Below are 20,746 nucleotides of genomic sequence, written 5' to 3'. Positions count from 1 at the left end.
TGAAGCAAAAGAAAATTCCCCGAGGACAGAATGGTGTCCGGAGGGGAAACCTCTTGGGGCTTTTGAAACATCCTGGATAGGGCATCAGGCTTGGTATTCTTGGAACCAGGGCGATAAGTGACATGAAAAGAGAACCTGGAGAAAAAGAGGGCCCACCTGGCTTGGCGTGGCTTCAACCTTTTTGCAGACCTCAAATACTCCAGGTTCTTATGATCTGTAAAAATTAAGACTGGATGAGCGGCACCCTCTAGCAGATAGCGCCACTCCTCCAACGCGGATTTGATAGCCAATAATTCTCTGTCACCTACATCATAATTTCTCTCTGCCGTGGACAATTTACGAGAGAAGAAGGCCACAGGATATGACAGGGCCTTAGTTCCCTGTCTTTGGGACAACACTGCCCCTACCGCAATTTCGGATGCGTCCACCTCTAGTACAAATGGCAGAAAGGAATCTGGATGTTTTAGCACGGAAGCAGAGGTGAAAAGGCCCTTGAGAGTCTCGAAAGCCTTTTGAGCCTCAGCAGACCAGTGGAAACGTGTACCCTGTTTAGTTAGCTGTGTGATGGGTGTGATGATGGCTGAAAACCCCTTAATAAATTTGCGGTAGAAATTAGCAAATCCAACGAATCGCTGGATCCCCTTCTTATCTGTTGGGACTGGCCAGTCTAGTACTGCAGTGACCTTTGGGGGTCCATCTTAATGCCCTTGCTGGAAATGATTAACCCCAAAAATGGAATACTTTCCTGTTCAAATTCACATTTCTCAGCTTTTGCATATAGACTGTGTTGTCGAAGCCGGGCCAATACACTTCTGACGTGCCTGCGATGGGATTCAAGGGAACAAGAAAAAATTAGTATGTCGTCTAGATAGACGATAACAAACAGATCTAGAAAGTCTCGTAAGACATCATTGATGAAGTACTGGAATGTAGCAGGAGCATTACACAGCCCAAACGGCATCACAAGGTATTCATAATGTCCATAACGGGTACGAAAGGCGGTCTTCCATTCGTCTCCGTCCCTAATACGAACCAAATTGTAGGCTCCGCGGAGGTCAAGCTTAGTGAATATGGTAGCTGTCCCAAGTCTTTGGAACAGCTCTGGTACCAGAGGAAGAGGGTAACGGTTCTTAACAGTGATTTTGTTCAGCTCACGGTAATCTACACATGGTCTGAGGGTCTTGTCTTTTTTTTGTACGAAGAAGATACCTGCACCTGCTGGAGACGTGGATGGACGAATGAAGCCTTTCTTTAGATTCTCATCGATATATTCTTTTAAAGCCCCTTGTTCCACTTCCGTTAAAGGAAATATTCTTCCAAAAGGTATCTCGGCACCGGGGAGTAATTCAATAGGACAGTCATAGGCCCGGTGAGGGGGTAAGGCTTCTGCCCCCTGCTTGCTGAATACATCTAAGAAATCATGATATGCAGAAGGGATGGAAAGGTGCAGACTAGGATCTGTGTTTAAACAGAGCAAGGTAGGATTCTTCTGAGTGTCCTGAAGTCTACAAGACTGTTGGCAATATGAGGAGGAAAAGGTAACCTCACCTGTGATCCAATTAATGTCAGGATTGTGGGCCTGTAACCATGGCATGCCGAGGATTATGGGGAACATAGGTGAAGCGATGATATCTAGGCGTAACAGTTCTTGATGAGAATTGGAGATGGAAACGGGTATTGGAACAGTCTCTTGGGTAACAGGCCCTGACTTAATGGCTGTTCCATCAGCTAGATGAATGGAAAGTCCATGGGTTTTAGGCAACAGAGGTATCCGGTGTTGGGTAGCAAAAAGAGAGTCCATGAAACAACTGCAAGCTCCAGAGTCAATAATGGCGGCTATTTGCAGGGTCTCTCCTGGAAGCTGTAACAGGAGAGAGAGAGCAAGGTGAGTAGTGTTCTTAACCAGAGGTGCAACATAGTCAGAGGACAGAGATAGGCACTTACGAAGTTTAAGGGGACAGTTCCTGACATAGTGCCCAGGTTCCCCACAATACAGGCACAGATTATTCACTCAACGACGTTGTCGTTCCTCCTAATTGCATTGGTTCAGGTGGGTTAAATGTAGACATTGGTGGTGCTGGTGATGTATGATGGGGAACTTTAGGGGTAACCCAAGTTGGGCGAGAGGTTCCCATCGCTCTCTCAGTCCTTCGTTCTCTTAGACGTCGATCGATCTGGATGGTTAGATCGATCAATGCGTTCAAAGTCTGTGGGGTACCCACCCTGGCCAATTCATCTTTCAGAGAGTCAGAAAGTCCCATTCGAAACTGATAGCGGAGAGCCGCATCATTCCAATTCGTGTCTACACTCCACTTTCTGAATTCCGCCACATAGTCTTCTGCAGCCCTGCGACCCTGCTGAAGGGTGTGCAAAGCCGCTTCTGCAGTCACGGACAGCTGGGGGTCATCATACAGCTGACCTAGTGCATCAAAGAAGGCGGAAAGATTAGTCAAGGATACGTCCTTTTGCTCCAAGAGGCGGTGGGCCCAGGTTTGGGGGTCACCAGAAAGCAGAGAGATAACGTAGCCCACCTTAGTAGCCTCAAGGGAAAAGGTACGTGGCTGAAGAGCAAAGAACAGTTCACAGGAGTTACGGAAAGCCCTGAATTTGAGGAGATTTCCGGAGAAACGTTCAGGCGTCGGGACCTTGGGTTCTGGAGGGAGCATCACCACTGTTGAGGAAGGCCCGACTGAAGGAGCAGAAGCGGAAGGAACTCCCTGAGCCCCAATGGGATTAGACAAAGTTAACACTCGTTCCTCCAGCCTGGTGTATCCTTGCTGCAGATTCTTGACTGCTTCAGTCAATCCTGCCAGGTGTGCACAGAGTTCCTCCATGGGAGACGTTCCCTGCTCAGGCTCAGACATGGCTGTCTGCTACTGTCACGTACCTGGTAGGTTGTGAGCCTGAAGTGCAGGAAAAGACCTCCCTTACAGCTCCCACTCCCGATCCCCTGGAATGGAGACAGAGGGCCAGGAGTGAAGAGTGGTATGGGTGCCTGGCAGGATCAACAGTTGCTGAAAGTCCAGTAGTGGTGGCACCCTCTGGAGTCAGTAGTCTGAGGAGTAGACTGAGGACAGAGACTGGAATGCAGGACTGGAACCAGGAACAACAGCAGGTAATAGCAGACTGGAAGCTGGGCTGGAACAACAGCAGAAGATAGCCTGGAACACTGGACTGGAACCAGGAACAACAGCAGGTAATAGACTGGAACGCTGGACTGGAACATAGCAGAAGATAGCCTGGAACGCTGGGCTGGAACACAGCAGAAGGTAGCCTGGAACGCTGGACTGGAACCAGGAACAACAGCAGGTAATAGCAAACTGGAAGCTGGACTGGAACCAGGAACAACAGCAGGTAATAGCAGACTGGAAGCTGGACTGGAACAACAGCAGAAGATAGCCTGGAACACTGGACTGGAACCAGGAACAACAGCAGGTAATAGACTGGAACGCTGGGCTGGAACACAGCAGAAGATAGCCTGGAACGCTGGGCTGGAACACAGCAGAAGGTAGCCTGCAACGCTGGACTGGAACCAGGAACAACAGCAGGTAATAGCAAACTGGAAGCTGGACTGGAACCAGGAACAACAGCAGGTAATAGCAAACTGGAAGCTGGACTGGAACCAGGAACAACAGCAGGTAATAGCAGACTGGAAGCTGATGAACACAGCGGAGGGTCAACAAGCCGGTGGTCAGTAACGTTCGGACAGCAGAGGTACCAGGGGTAATGCAGAGGGGTGGTCAGGCAAGCCAAGAGGGTCTGGTGCAGGCAGATAGCAGGATCGTCAAACAGGAAGCCGGGTCAGATAACAGGAAACACAGATCAGATCAGGTAACACTCACAGAACGCTGTAGAGCAGACAGCGGGGATGGAGTGTGACAGGCCGGTTTAAATAGCCCGCCTGGCACTAGCGGGAGTGCGCGTGCGCGTGCCCGTGCATGACAGCACCCGTGAACGCGCGCGCATGCGCAGTGGAACCCGCGGCCGTGTCCCCCTGCGTCTGGATCGCTGATTATTGGCAGGATCTTCATGACACTATACTGTAGGTCAGACTGTGCAGGGTACACAGTAAAGTAGCTGGAAATACTTTAATGAGCCTACACAAGCACCTGGCTGCAGGTTGCTATACTGTAGGTCAGATTGTGCAGGGTACACAGTACAGTAATTAGAAATACTGTAAAAACACCTGCCTGCCTGTCAGTATATTAGGAAGAGAAGAACATGATCTAGCTAAACTGAATACAGTGTGTGTATATATAAATACATATATATATATACACACATATACAACACCTGGGATACATATATATATACACAATACACTGTAACTGCAGCTAACTGACTCGACCTGCCTACTCTATCTAACTTAAATCAAATGACAATGTCTGTCTGTCTGTATGTCTCTATCTATGAACGCCGGAACACACTACACAGGGCCGCCGTGCAGGTGGCCTTATATAGTGTGGGGCGTGTACTAAACCCCCTGAGCCCTAAAATTCTCCTTGGCTTTGGCCAATTACGGCTCTCTGTTCAGACGGCGCTGTGATTGGCCAAGCATGCGGGTCATAGTGCATGCTTGGTCAATCATCAGGCAGCAATGCACTGCGATGCCGCAGTGAATTATGGGCCGTGACACGCCACTTGAATTTGGCGTGAACGGCCCATATCGTTCGTAATTCGGCGAACAGTTGAACAGGCGATGTTCGAGTCGAACATACGTTCGATTTGAACACGAAGCTCATCCCTAATGGGCACGGTGAGGCTCAAATGATGGGCACGGTGAGACTGCATTTAATTGGGCGGGGGGTTTCAGCGGCGGCGCAAAACCTCCCTGAAATGAGTTTGCCACCTCCCTGAAATGAGTTTTTTCAGGTTGGGATGTCTGACATGGCCCCTTGGCGGTACTTGAGGGCTGAGGTTGAGAACCACTGCTGTAGTACAGTGTCCTAAAGGTGTGTAGGCAGGTGCCATTTTTCTACTAGATAGCTCTGTACCAGAATAGTGTCTGCTTACAGAAAACAGTGTCTTCAGGTGCTAGGCCCCAGGGAAGAAGTCTGGGTGGAGTGGACTTGTATTCAGGAGGAGTCGGCTGTAGTCTTTCTGTCCCTTATAGAGTGGGGGGTGGGGTGGACTGCAGAAGGCCTTTTAGGCCAGGTCAGAGATACCTGCATGAGGCTGCTTGCCTTGAGGGTTTCCAGGAGAGCTGTACTTAGCAAGGAGGTGACTTCAGAGAGCACAATCCTGTGAGTACTAATGACCCTGGGTGAGGAGAGACTGTAAGGGAGATGGCTACTGAAGTGCTTCAAATGCTTTCACTTGTGACTATTGTGGCTTGTCCAATAAATGTGATTGACTGTGCAATGTCAAGTGACTCTTGAATGTATGTCCTTGTGATGCAACTGTAATGTGTTTTTCTGATCATCACCAATAAAGTGCAGCAAAACTACTTGTGTGGATATTCCTTCAAAGGTCTATGGTTGGGACTGTTGAGCGGAGGCTTATGGCAAGGAGCAGGGAACAAGATGGTGGAGGGTTTGGCCATAGCAGGAGGTTAGCATTCTAGCAGGGCTGGGGTGGGACTATGGACTTGTGACTATGGTGCCAAACCAGCAAACCATGAAGCCCCTCTTACAGGTGACTGATTAAGTAGGGACCGGCTTAATTTTGATCCCTGTATGGACAAGCTGGTTGTACAGAAATCTATCTACCTTGACTTCTGTACAACCATCCTGTCTGGCTTTTCGTGAGAAATCAGTGCCGCCGGTTATAGATGGAAAAAACTGATCAATGTGTTCTGATGGTGAGGAAGACTCCCTGCTGTCAGAACACAATAGCACAGTGGGAGTGATTCCCCCATCCACCTTGAGTGTGTAATTGGGGGAAATCAGATTTTTTTTTTGTTCAACTTGCTAGTTGAACAAAAAAAATGGTTACTGTGTGGCCAACATAACACATTTACAGATACCTGAACATTTTTAGGACAAGAACTGGTTAAGCCTTCAGCCTGAAGCATCCAGAGAGGATTGATATTATTATGAATTTATAAAAAAATATATATATATATCTGACGTTTCTAAATTAATCTCAGATATTGTATATAAAGTGCTGGAGAGTGCGGAGGACGCACACAGCTGTTGGTGATGTCCTCTGTCATGGACAGATTTCTGGTCCTCATTGTCCTTTCCGGTGTTGTCTCCATCCTACAAGGACAAAATCCTTCATCTAGAAATAAGATGATTCCTGGGTGTCATCTCTACACTCAAACCCCTTTGTTTGAATACGAGTATTACCAGAGAGGAGATGTGATGATCGGAGGGCTGGTCTCTGTACACACTGCCGCTGGAGTTTGTAGAATGGAAAAGGGAACATTGCTAAAAATGTATATGTGCATAGAGTAAGTATATTACCATGATTGTATTGTGTTTATAAAGACACCCCAATATTTCACATCAGAGAAGCACAGTGTCATTGTTATTAGCACCAATACATTGCAGCTCTGCAGTCCTTCCCCACCAGAGCTATGTCTGCATGGAGTGTGTATGATCTCTCTGCCTCTGTCTGCATGTAGTGTGTATGATCTCTCTGCCTCTGTCTACATGGATTTTGTATGATCTTTCTGCATGGAGTGTGTATTATTTCTCTGACTGTGTCTGCATGGAGTGTGCATGACGTCTCTGTCTGCATACCGTGTGTATGATGTCTCTGTCTGCATGGAGTGTGTATGATCTCTCTACCTCTGTCTGCATGGAGTGTATATGAATTACATGTCTGCATGGAGTGTGTATTATTTCTCTGACTCTGTCTGCATGGAGTGTGTACGATGTCTCTGAATGGAGTGTGTATGAGCTATCTGCATTGTTTGTGTATGATTTCTCTGCCTGCATGAAGTGTGTATGATCTCTCTACCTCTGTCTACATGGAGTGTATATGAATTATATGTCTGCATCTAGTGTGCATGATCTCTCTGCCTCTGTCTGCATTGAGTGTGTATGATATATCTGCCTCTGTCTGCATGGAGTGTGTATGATGTATCTGCCTCTGTCTGCATGGAGTGTGTATGATGTATCTGCCTCTGTCTGCATGAAGTGTGTATGATCTCTTTGCCTCTGTCTGCATGGAGTGTGTATATCTCTACATCTGTATGCATGGAGTGTGTATGATCTATCTGCCTCTGTCTGCATGGAGTGTGTATGATTTTTCAGCCTCTCTCTGCATGGAGTGTGTATGATGTATATGCATCTGTCTGCATGGAGTGTGTATGATTTCTCTGCCTCTGTATGCATGGAGTGTGTACGATCTTTCTGTCTGCATTAAGTGTTCATGATATATCTGCCTCTGTCTGCATGGAGTGTGTATGTTCTATCTACCTATGTCTGCATTGAGTGTGTATGATTGTTTGGCCTCTCTCTGCATGGAGTGTGTATGATGTATATGCATCTGTCTGCATGGAATGTGTATGATTTCTCTGCCTCTGTCTGCATGGAGTGTATATGATTTTTCGGCCTCTTTTTGCATGGCATGTTATGATGTATATGTATCTGTCTGCATGGAGTGTGTATGATTTTTCTGTCTCTCTGTCTGCATGGAGTGTGTATGATCTCTTGGCCTCTGTCTGCATGTAGTGTGTATGATCTCTCTGCCTCTGTCTGCATGGAGTGTGTATTATTTCTCTTCCTCTGTCTGCATTAAGTGTGTATGATTTCTCTGTCTGCATGGAGTGTGTATAATCTCTCTGCATCTGCCTGCAGAGGGAGTGTGTATGATCTCTCTGCCTCTGTCTGCATGGAGTGTGTATGATCTCTCTGCCTCTGTCCGCATGGAGTTTGTATGATCTTTCTGCATGGAGTGTGTATTATTTCTCTGACTCTGTCTGCATGGAGTGTGTACGATGTCTCTGAATGGAGTGTGTATGAGCTTTCTGCATTGTTTGTGTATGATTTCTCTGCCTGCATGAAGTGTGTATGATCTATCTACCTCTGTCTGCATGGAGTGTATATGAATTATATGTCTGCATCTAGTGTGCATGATCTCTCTGCCTCTGTCTGCATTGAGTGTGTACGATATATCTGCCTCTGTCTGCATGGAGTGTGTATGATATCTCTGTCTGCATGGAGTGTGTATGATATCTCTGCCTCTGTCTGCATGGAGTGTGTATGATATCTCTGTCTGCATGGAGTGTGTATGATCTATCTACCTATGTCTGCATGGAGTGTGTATGATCTCTCTGCCTCTGTCTGCATGGAGTGTGTATGAGCTATCTACCTATGTCTGCATGGAGTGTGTATGCTGTCGCTGCCTCTGTCTGCATGGAGTGTGTATGCTCTATCTGCCTCTGTCTGCATGGAGTGTGTATGTTCTCTCGGCCTCTGTCTGCATGTAGTGTGTATGACCTCTATTCATTTGTCTGCATGGAGTGTGTATTATCTCTCTGCTTATCTCTGCATGGAGAGAGATACCTTTTTTGATTACCATTTTCTTCATTTTTTTATTACTTCTGCAATGTTAAAGAGGAGGGCACAAGGGAAACATGATTCCATTATGTATTCCACCTCTGACAACGTGTATATATCCTTCCACGTGCACTCACCCTCGCACACGCCAACATTAGATGTGAAAGTCTTCTGTCATATGTGGGGTAAGACGCTGCTTATCTATCCATTAGGATGCATGTCCTCCAATTGTGGAGACTCTCATACATTTAGAAGGGTTAGGACTGCAAGTGACACAGGGTGCCGTGAAGAGGCCTTGGAGCTTACACAAATGTGCTAACTAAACCTCTGTTTTACTGCATACTGTTGGACAGGTTAATTTGGTTGGTAAGCCGACTGGTTGGTGAGTTGAGCTGGAAATTTTGTGCTCCTTGCTGTAAAGGTCAGTTATAGGTTGGGGCAGGGGCCATCTCTTTGTTACTGGTGTAGGGGACACACTGGGCACCTTTGCTGCCATTGTGCTGGGTGTCCAATGTGCCCTGTGTCTTTAAAGAGAATTGGTCTACCTCCAGGCCCACCTGACCCTTATCTATCTATTGCTATCATAGGGGATATTTACATTCCCTGGGATAACAATAAAAATGATTTAAAAAAAAATAAAATGAAAGGAACAGTTTAAAAATAAGATAAAAAAGCAAAAAAATAATAAAGGAAAAAAAAAAAAAAAAAAGCACCCCTGTCCCCCCCTGCTCTCGCGCTAAGGCGAACACAAGCGTCGGTCTGGCGTCAATTGTAAACAACAATTGCACCATGCATGTGAGGTATCACCGCGAAGGTCAGATCGAGGGTAGTAATTTTAGCAGTAGACCTCCTCTGTAAATCTAAAGTGGTAACCTGTAAAGTCTTTTAAAGGCTTTTAAAAATGTATTTATTTTGCTGCCACTGCACGTTTTTGCGCAATTTTAAAGCATGTCATGTTTGGTATCCATGTACTCGGCCTAAGATCATCTTTTTTATTTCATCAAACATTTGGGCAATATAGTGTGTTTTAGTGCATTAAAATTTAAAAAAGTGTGTTTTTACCCAAAAAAATGCGTTTGAAAAATCGCTGCGCAAATACTGTGTGAAAAAAAAAAAAATGAAACACCCACCATTTTAATCTGTAGGACATTTACTTTAAAAAAATATATAATGTTTGGGGGTTCAAAGTAATTTTCTTGCAAAAAAAAAAAAAATTTCATGTAAACAAAAAGTGTCAGAAAGGGCTTTGTCTTCAAGTGGTTAGAAGAGTGGGTGATGTGTGACATAAGCTTCTAAATGTTGTGCATAAAATGCCAGGACAGTTCAAATAGCTTGGGGTGTCTACTTTCCAAAATGGGGTCATTTGGGGGGGTTTTGTGCCACCTGGGCATTCCATGGCCTCCGAAACTGTGATAGGTAGTGAAGAGTGAAATCAAAAATTTACGCCCTTAGAAATCCTGAAGGCGGTGATTGGTTTTCGGGGCCCCGTACGCGGTTAGGCTCCCAAAAAGCCCCACACATGTGGTATCCCCGTACTCGGGAGAAGCAGCTAAATGTATTTTGGGGTGCAATTCCACATATGCCCATGGCCTGTGTGAGCAATATATCATTTAGTGACAACTTTTTGTAACTTTTTTTTTTTTGTCATTTTTCAATCACTTGGGACAAAAAAAATTAATATTCAATGGGCTCAACATGCCTCTTAGTAATTTCCTTGGGGTGTCTACTCTTCCAAAATGGGGTCATATGGGGGGGTTTGTACTGCCCTGCCATTTTAGCACCTCAAGAAATGACATAGACAGTCATAAACTAAAAGCTGTGTAAATTACAGAAAATGTACCCTAGTTTGTAGGCGCTATAACTTTTGCACAAACCAATAAATATACGCTTATTGACATTTTTTTTACCAAAGACATGTGGCCGAATACATTTTGGCCTAAATGTATGACTAAAATTGAGTTTATTGGATTTTTTTTATAACAAAAAGTAGAAAATGTCATTTTTTTTTCAAAATTTTTGGTCTTTTTCCGTTTATAGCGCAAAAAATAAAAACCGCAGAGGTGATCAAATACCATCAAAAGAAAGCTCTATTTGTGGAAAGAAAAGGACGCAAATTCCGTTTGGGTACAGCATTGCATGACCGCGCAATTAGCAGTTAAAGCGAAGCAGTGCCAAATTGTAAAAAGTGCACTGGTCAGGAAGGGGGTAAATCCTTCCGGGGCTGAAGTGGTTAAGATACCAACGTAATACGTATTTTGTTTTTTGTTAAGGACAAACGAGGCTTTCTTTTCATGAATATTGTCCTGCATCAATTTTTTTTTTTTTTTTTGCAATCCTTAGACAATTAAACATAATAAAACTAAAAAAAGGCACTTTTTCTATTTTTGAGCAGTGTTAGTTTAAAAATAACTAGTGTTACTGCACATAAAACATGTAAATTTTATTCTGTCATTTGTTCTGTTTAAAACAACACTAAAATTATGATTTTGGTGCAAAGCATTGCAAAGTTATTTACAAATGAAATAAATTAGGTTTTTTAATGTTGCGCTTTTTTCAGTGTGATAAGTGTAAATATATGTAAACATTTATAAAAAAATATTAATGAACAAAGCAAACAAAAACAGAAAAAAAGTTTAAATATTAGGTAATAAAATAACAAAAACTAAAATAAATCACCAGGAAAATTTTAATTGAATGGAGAAGGAGAATAAGGAGTTAATTAGGGCTGAATAGAGTAAACCTAGGGTTAATAAGGGGTTCAACAGAGGAAAATGTAATTTAAAAAAACTAAATAAACAGAAAGATAGAAAATGAAATATGTTTCATTGTATCTTTGAGTATTCCTGGCTGAGCAATGTTGTTGATAAACATTGCCAGACTGCTTTCTTTTTTTTTTTTACAGCTCCTGCTGCCAGGACATTCTTTATGTACTTGGCAATGCAGCTATGATGCATCAAAGCTGGATTGCTGGGTACTGGGACAGGGTTGGGTGGGGGGGAGATCCCAGCAACAGGGCAGAAGCACTGGACGTACTAGACATGCCCTGTGTACAATGATAAAATATTTTGGACGTGTCTTGCTTGCCCAGGCAAAAGTACATCTTGGCCAGCACACCATGGATCAGCAAGCAGAGTTGTCCAAAAAAGGTTCTTTAATAGAAAAAGGTCACATCACAAGGGAGGTGCAACACTTCGGGGCCACGCAGGACCCCTTCGTCAGGCAAGTGCTCCCGAAACGTTGCACCTCCCTTGTGATGTGACCTTTTTCTATTAAAGAACCTTTTTTGGACAACTCTGCTTGCTGATCCATGGTGTGCTGGCCAAGATGTACTTTTGTCTGATGCTTCCAGAACCCAACTGGTAATCATTACAGCACCCATTAATGTTTTTGCCATTTGTCCGGGAATGTGTGCGATTGGAATATCGAATTGTCTAGCTTGCCCAGGGTCTGCAACTGGCTAGAAAATAAAGAAAATAAAACATCCTCAAGTTGCTACTACAGAGCTCAGTTCACTATTTTCATTTCTTGCTCACATTATTGCTGCTGCTAAATCTCTCCTGTAAACATTACAATCAAATAATCCACAAGAACTTCTACAATCATAGGGAGAAAAATAAGGAAGGGGGTGAGTGGTGAAACACTATGAGGTGGAAATTAGTGAGTCGATCCTCTAGCATTCTTACTAGAGCACACACTGTACTGAGTAATAGACTGAGTATTAGAGGAACAGTAGAAGGAGAAAGATCAGGATTTCCTCCTGTCTTAAGGGCAGCAAGATCTTTTCCCCACTGCCCCCATCCATGTAAGACTGAGGCAGCAGGAAACAAGGAAAGAGTACAAGGAGGAGGGTTGGGGTGCTGCCAGTGAGAAGTAGGAAATGGGGCATGCTTCCAGAGGGTTGTTGAATTTGCATAGGGTGAGATAGGACACTGTTGCCCTCCTTGACACAAATGGCTTGGGGGTCCTCTATTGCAGGCAGTTTGTGGAAAATAGAATCATTTATGCTCAAAATTCCTGTGCAAGAACCCCAGGGTTTAGGACCCAAAGTAGAGGGGCTAATACTGTTTGGACACTCTTTTAGATCCCTGACACAAGAGAAAACTGGCAGATGTAATGCCACCAACCCAGATGGAGCAAAATGCACCACTTACAAGAGGTGCTGTGTAAGAAAATTTGACTCCAATTTCTAGAGTGTATCAGGGTCCCCTCTCATGCCCAACATGCCTCCAATCCTCAGGTCCATGAAAAAAAGAGTGTCAGTGGCAACCATGCTTTTAAGTCGATTGTCCAAACACAGCGGCAGGCCTGTTTGCAATCACAGGCAGCACCTAAACCATATGATTAAAAAAGGAACCTCTAAGTGCAGCAATACAATACTTTAATCGCCCGAATGGTGTTAAGACCACTCACTAGTAATAGGGTTAAAAAGGGCTCATCACAGTGAGTGAATGGGATGGTGGTCCAACGTCAGGGTAGTCCCGATTGGGTAGTCCTGGAGGTGGTCCGGTATGCAGCATGGATCCCATCTGAAAAGCAGAGGGAAGCCACAGTGAAAGGGAAGTACCAGAGGGATCAGCCGCACTGCCAAGATTAGCGTTGAATGCAGGACCCAGAGATGACATCAGCAGAAGGGGACCAGAGTGGAACTCATGGACCGGAAATGATGTGAAAGGGGCAGGACACTTTTCGTAACGTCTATTTGTGACAGACTCACCCAGGATAGAGGCTTTTGGAGGGGACTGAATGCAAGCCTCTTGCTGATCGATTATGGGCCCTGGCATTTGGGGGAACGGTGCTCTTTGTGAGCTGTATGCCTGGGGACCCTTGAGGTGGTATTACTGTGGATTCGGGTCCTGGTCCCCCAGGACACACAGGCTCTGGGGACCCTGTGTATGCCATATGGGAAATGGTGACTTGAAGGGTATGTCTTGGATTGCTTAAAATGGGACAGTAATATTTATCCCCAATATCTCCCAAGATATATATGTAAAGACTATTATTGGTTTGTTTGATCCTGAACTCAACATGTTAATTGAGTGTGCTGATCACATTGGCCTCCAGGACTGGCTAGGAGATGAACAGTCTACTCCTACTATAGTTTGTTGATGACTAGGCTGAGGAGGGGGGGAGAACACTGTTTGTATTGTTAATTGTAATTAGCTCCTGCTATTGTGAGAATACTACTGTGTGAAGCTCGGTGACCACAAGTCTGTTCAAAAAGGTCATGTCTCTTAGTCACCTAAGCTAGATAAAGGATTAGATAATTAGCTCATGTTAATTAGGTTAGGTTTTACTCATCCTGCTGTATATACAGTATTTGTGTGAGATCTCAAATAAAAAGTTAGTCCATGTTAGCATCTAAGCAAGTGTCGCCTTGTTTTGTGCTTGGGAGCAGTTGGAATATCTGATATCTGTATCCAGACTGGAAGGAAGTGGTATACTGACGGAAGCACTCAAGCGGAGTGTGGGACGTTCCATGACACTATTGGTCCCTTCTTCATACCAATATCCTTTCACATAATTTTAACCCTATGTCTAGTAAGTGTTTTAACCCCATTTGGTCTAATAAAGTATTGTACCGCTGCACTTAGAGGCGCCTTTTTTTTGTTTTGTTTATCTTCATTAGAGATTGCTTCCCTCATGAAGTGCTGCCCAAGTGTTGCGAGACACCACCCTGCCTGAACTGTATCCATCCTACATTGCAGACAAATGCCTCTGGCCCATCCTTTTTATTCAGAGCACCCTACACCCTTATACCTAAACCATATGATTGCCTACTACTTGGTATCCAAGGCTGATGCAGACACTTTTCAAAGTGAACATCTCATGGCCTATTGGTTGTCCAGTCTGAACCAATGACACACAATATGTGCTTGAGCTTTTGGCTTGCCCTGAGGCTCCTCTGTCCTTCTGCCTGGGGAGAGCCTTGTTTGCCTCGTGGCCACCTAATTTACCTATGGTTCCTAAACAGTCAGGGTCTGAGGGCAGGGTGAGGAAAAGCAGAATTCGGGAGGCCCCCATGGAAGAAGTCACACACACATACAGGGTATGTGTCTCTGGTCAGGCCGCTCATGGTGCCTCTTCATGTAGCAGAATCCCCATCTCCGCTCATCTCCTCTCTGCCCCATTCAGCCACTACTGTGCCCCCCAAGCCAAGATAGCAGCTCGGACAATTGTTTGTGGTTTTTTTTCTCGCCTCCTTCTTTGTGACTACAATCAGGGAGGGGCTGGGTGGCTTGGCGAGGACAGCTAAAAGGCAGTGGCATGGGCCAATTAGAGATGAGGAGAGGAGGGGCATGGGTGCATGGTCCAATGGCTGCTATGATTGTTCTGATGGTGTAGGGAATTGCCGGCTAAAAAAGTTGATATCTGAATGATGCCTGTAGCTGCACCCATCATTCGGATATCCCTGCACAAAGTCAAGGACGTCGTATGACAGCCGGCGGGCGGGAAGTGGTTAAAACACATTTTTTTTTAACACAAAGTTGTCCGTTTATACAATATTTCTAACACATAGCATGTACATACCAAAAATGACACCCCAAAGTAGATTCTCCTACTCCTCCTGAGTACGGCAATACCACATGTGTGAGACTTCCACAGCCTGGCCACATACAGAGGCCGAGTACAGCCGAGTATGGCCGAGCATGGCAAAGTATGGCTGGGTATGGCAGAGTATGGCTGGATATCACTGAGTATTGCAGAGTATGGTTGGGTATGGCTGGGTATGGCAGGGTATGGCAGAGTATTGCGGGGTATTGCAGAGTATTGTGGGGTATTGCAAAGTATGGCAGGGTATCGCCGAGTATGGCTGAGCGTGGCTGGGTATGGCTGAGTATGGCAGGGTATTGCAGGGTATTGCAGGGCATCACCGAGTATGACTGGGTATGGCTGGGTATCACTGAGTATTGCAGAGTATGGCTAGGTATGGCAGAGTATTGCAGGGTATTGCGGGGTATTGCAGGGTATTGCGGGGTATTGCGGGGTATTGCAGAGTATTGCAGGGTATTGCAGGGTATTGCAGGGTATTGCGGGGTATTGCAGAGTATTGCAGGGTATTGCAGAGTATGGCAGAGTATTGCAGGGTATTGCAGAGTATTGCGGAGTATTGCAGAGTATTGCGGGGTACTGCAGAGTATTGCGGGGTACTGCAGAGTATTGCGGGGTATTGCAGGGTATTGCGGGGTATTGCAGAGTATGGCAGGGTATCGCCGAGTATGGCTGAGCGTGGCTGGGTATGGCTGAGTATGGCAGGGTATTGCAGGGTATTGCAGGGTATCACCGAGTATGACTGGGTATGGCTGGGTATCACTGAGTATTGCAGAGTATGGCTGGGTATTGCAGGGTATTGCAGAGTATTGCAGGGTATTGCAGGGTATTGCAGAGTATTGCACAGTATTGCGGGGTATTGTAGAGTATTGCAGAGTATTGCACAGTATTGCAGAGTATTGCGGGGTATTGCAGAGTATTGCGGGGTATTGCAGGGTATTGCAGAGTATTTCAGGGTATTGCAGAGTATTGCACAATATTGTGGGGTATTGCAGAGTATTGCACAGTATTGTGGGGTACTGCAGAGTATTGCACAGTATTGTGGGGTACTGCAGAGTATTGCACAGTAGTGTGGGGTATTGCAGAGTATTGCACAGTATTGTGGGGTACTGCAGAGTATTGCACAGTATTGTGGGGTACTGCAGAGTATTGCACAGTATTGTGGGGTATTGCAGAGTATTGCAGGGCATTGCAGAGTAGTGCAGGACATTGCAGAGCATTAGGGATGGCTGAGCATGGATGGATGGATGGCTGGATGTCACTGAGCATCACTGTGGGCACTACACATCCAGCCCACAGCGCTGCTGCCATCCATCCATCCCCCTCTCCGGTTACAGTGTACCGATCGGTACAGAGAGGGGAGGAGAGGAACTGGCGTCATGAGATGACGCCGGTTTGTTTACATGTGATCGCTCCGTCATTTGACGGAGCGATCACATGGTAAACAGCCGCGATCAGCGGCCATTTACCGGGATCCGTGATGCGCCGGGTCCAGAGTCACGGATGTGTTCGGGTGCGGGCGCGCGAGAGGGGAATTCTGGGAGGACGTCATAGTACGCGCTCCCAGAGTTAAGCAACCGCACTGCAGCCGTCATTCGGCTATGGGCCAGTTGTTAAGTGGTTAAAGGATTGGTGTTTTTGCAATGTCACCCTCAAAGTCACATTGAAAGCAGAACCCTGTGTCCTGCTCCCCCTACAATTTCTTTACAATGTAGAGGGGGAACAGCACTATTACAATACAGTTCAATACAGAAGGGACAGGAGGTCCCGGCTCGTAAAGCTTACATTCTAAAGGGAGGGGGTGGTGGTACAAAAGGTAATAGATATGGGGGATGATTTTATGGGGGTGGCTCTGGGACAGTTAGGTGGAGGTGGGATAGGCTTCCCTGAATAAGTGATTTTTCAGGGATCTCCTAAAGGTGGACAGGTTAGGTGCTGATCGGACATACCGGGGCAGGGAGTTCCAGAAGTTGGGAGAGGCTCTGGAGAAGTCCTGAAGGAGAGCATGAGAGGAGGTAACAAGGGAGCTAGAGAGCAGGAGGTAATGGGAGGAGTGGAGGGGGCGATTTGGGCAATATCTGCAGATGAGGTTGCTGATGTAGATGGGGGTGATGTTGTGGCTGGCCTTGTATGTTGTGGTTAGCATTTTGAATTTCATACGGTGGGGTAGGGGAAGCCAGTGAAGGGATTGGCAGAGAAGGGCAGGATAGATTAGTGAGGTATATTAGTCTAGCAGCAGCATTCATAATAGACTGAAGGGGGGGATAGCCTGCGTAAGGGTAGGCCATTAAGGAGAGAGTTGCAGTAGCCAAGGCAGGAAATAATCAAGGAGTAAATAAATTGCTTTGTGGTGTCATTAGTCAGGAAGGGTCGAATTCTGGAGATGTTGCGGAGGTTAATGCAGCAGGATTTAGCCAAGGATTGGATGATGGGGCTGAAGGAGAGAGTCAGAGTCAAGGATTCCACCCAGCACCCTGGCATGTGTGGAGGGACCAATGGTTGTGCTCTTGATCTGAATGGTAAAGTCATCATGGGGGGGGTACTGGGAAAGAGGAAATATTACAAGCTCAGATTTAGAAAGATTGAGTTTGAGAAAGTGGTGTGACATCCATACCGATATGTCATTCAGTAAGTTTGTGAAATGAACCCAGACACCTTCACCCATCCCTAGCTGACGTTAGGCCACCAGTTGTGTTGTTAGATGATGAAGACAGAGCTTGCCTGGAGTGAGGTGTGCTTTCTAATTTTTTTTTTATTTCATCAAAAATCTATTTTATTTTTAAGGGCTTATACAACTATGAAAAAAAATGTGAATAGTTAGTAGTAGTAGTAAAAATAGTAAAGATATATATATTTTTTAAATCTGTATAACAATTTTAGTATTACTGTTTAATTTAATGATATGCTTTCTAAATCTTTCACAGGATCGATATAGCAGAATATGAATACATGATGCCATTCTTTATGGCAATTGATGAGATTAACAAGGACCCCAATATCCTTCCCAACATTACTCTGGGCTATCACTTGATTGATACGTGTTCATATATTTTTAAAGCAATAGATTCCACCCTACGAATACTGACTGGTGGTAGACAGATGGGTGTTCCAAACTACTCGTGTATGGAGGGGGCTGAAGTCGCTGGATTTGTGGGTGATGCCACTTTCCTACCAACACTTGCCGTGGCTGAGCTCTTGAATATTTACCAGTACCCACAGGTAGGTTGTCTCTTCTGAAAATGTCATAACTATGATTTATAAACTATAAAATCAAATAAAATCCTGGGATATCTCAGCCCAACTGAACAAACAATACAAACGTTTCCCAGAGCACTTATCAGCTAGCAGAAAAAAGAAATGTCTAAGAATTTGTTGCACACATTTGCAAATATACAGTATGTGGAAGCCATACTGCCTTGTCAAGGTACCTATGATGTAGGCATAGCTCACAACTGTCCCTAATTTTGAGGGATTGCTGACTCGGTTAAATTGATGATAGGCAACTCCTATCCTCATATTGATTAGTGGTTCCAAATTAATAATAACTACTGCAGTAGGGAACAGACACAAAAGATACGCTCAGCATCTTTCCAAATAACTGTTCTGCTTTATTATGACGCAATTGAAGGTTTTTATGTACATGATTACGTAGGTATCACATTAATATTACAATTGTACATTTATGGTAACAAGGGGCGTTACATAGGCAGACTAATTCTAATCAGGACTCGAAAGAATGTAAACATTTACTGAAAACATTATTAGTGCTGTGTGCACAGTGAGGGCAGAGTGCAATACATACAAAATACAATACAATTATATACAGAACTTACAAATTTCCATTACAGTCTCCCCTCTTTTGATCAATATTTTGATCACTAACCATACCTGCTATCACCTTTAAACTGGAACCTTCACACGCTTAGGTGGAGGTAGTTCTGGCCAAAGAGGCAAAAAAAAACTCCATTGTGGAGAAAATAATAGCTGAGCAACTTTTTCATTACCAAATTACTTTTCATTGTGAAAAACAAATGATTGATAAGACATATTTACAGAGTACTGGCTGTACACTCCTGTGGCCAGAATGGCCTTCTAGCTTAATTGTGAGCATGCTGACTTATCAGCATATGTAAACACAGACAATTCTACATAAAATGGAAGACATACAAAAGACAAATATGACTTCAACATGACTAAACTACTTTTCAAATATATATATCCCTTACAATTAAAGTAATTGAATCAAAAAGTACCCTAGACTGTGATCACAAGAGGGAAACAAATCAAACACAGAGATTTCTTTAATTTAGTCATTTTTGCAGTGTCTGGTGTGGATCCAGGTGACTTTTCCTTCAAGTTTTGCAAAAACTGTACATGAAATAGACGCTGTATTGAGTCTCCAAACATTTCCTTATATATAAATGTCTCTTAACAATCCACAAGTCACCTGGCTTTAGTTTTAGATCCTTCCAAACTTTTAGGATCTGGAATTGGGGAGAAAACACATAAATGAGTTTGTCAAAAACCTTAAAAGATCAGCAACATTCTCTGTGAGATCCGAAAGGAGGACTTCAGCTGCTGAGACAAAATATAAGCAAGTGAGTAACACACTCCCAAACCAAATCCCATAGGGCGAGAGTCCAACATCTCCCTTAGGGGCTTGATAAAATATAAGAAAACATTCAGGCAAAAGTTTTCTAGTTTCTTACTCTACTTTTTCCGTTACATTAGAGACAGTAAGGGGTGTAAAAATAAAACCTCAAAACTTCTAGTAAGGACTCTCCTATAAAAAATGATTTCCCCTGTTACTCTCTGTACTTTCTGCACTCTATATTTACAAACTACTTCTGATAACACTTTTTACTGTGGCCTTTGCAGTAGCATTTGCCAGTTGCCACTGGGCATCCAAAAAACATGTCCATACAGACCAAATGCATACTTGTAAGATCCTGACTTGGGCATCTGGATATATCTTTTTGTAATCTCTGGAAGGGATGTTCAGCTTTTGGTAACACCTTTGGTAACAGGTAAAACAAGAAGTGGTATGTTATAAAAACAACTGTGGAGAACCCTGGCTCTATCCCATGCTCATTTACTAAGGCAGCCATAACTGCTTGTGACTGATGACACGGTCCATGTGTCAAAAGCTGGAGGGAAAAGAGTGTCTGGGAGACATAAATGATCACCTTTTCCAAAGTCCTGTTTCATAAGAAGTTGCCCCCTGTGGACCACTTGTTCTTCTCGTTCTGGGGTCCTTAAAGTTGAATTATTAATCCCAGCTATACTGGGCCAGAACTAGGGTGGAATCTGTGAGTTGCACAGACCCATCAAGTGTCCGGGGCTGTAAATGCAGCATCCTTAGTCACCTGGTCTGATTCCATGAGTGAAAGTTATTATGGCTACCTCAGCAAGAACCTGGAAGGCTGAAAACAGCCAATCAAATTAACTTGGCATGCTTTATTGGTTTACCTGCCGAAGTAAAAACAAACTTCTGGCCCTTCAAATGGAACCAAAAGCTCTCAATATCTCGACTATCTATATAAATATGCAATCTTTTTATAGCTCACAGGCTTTGCTAAAACATGGAGCTCTGCTTCTTGAGCTGGGGAAAAAAGATCCAATGACTTTGAATACAGAGTATCCTTCTGGGTGATAAACTGCATACTCAAATCTACAAAAATTAAATATCTGGGTCTTCAGGGAGTGTGTCCTGCACTGGGCTCACAGCAGCTGATTCCTACGTCATC

This window comes from Aquarana catesbeiana, linkage group LG01, assembly GCF_042186555.1.
Source record: "Aquarana catesbeiana isolate 2022-GZ linkage group LG01, ASM4218655v1, whole genome shotgun sequence".
NCBI lineage: Eukaryota > Metazoa > Chordata > Amphibia > Anura > Ranidae > Aquarana > Aquarana catesbeiana.
Note: the sequence above shows the minus strand (reverse complement) of the source record.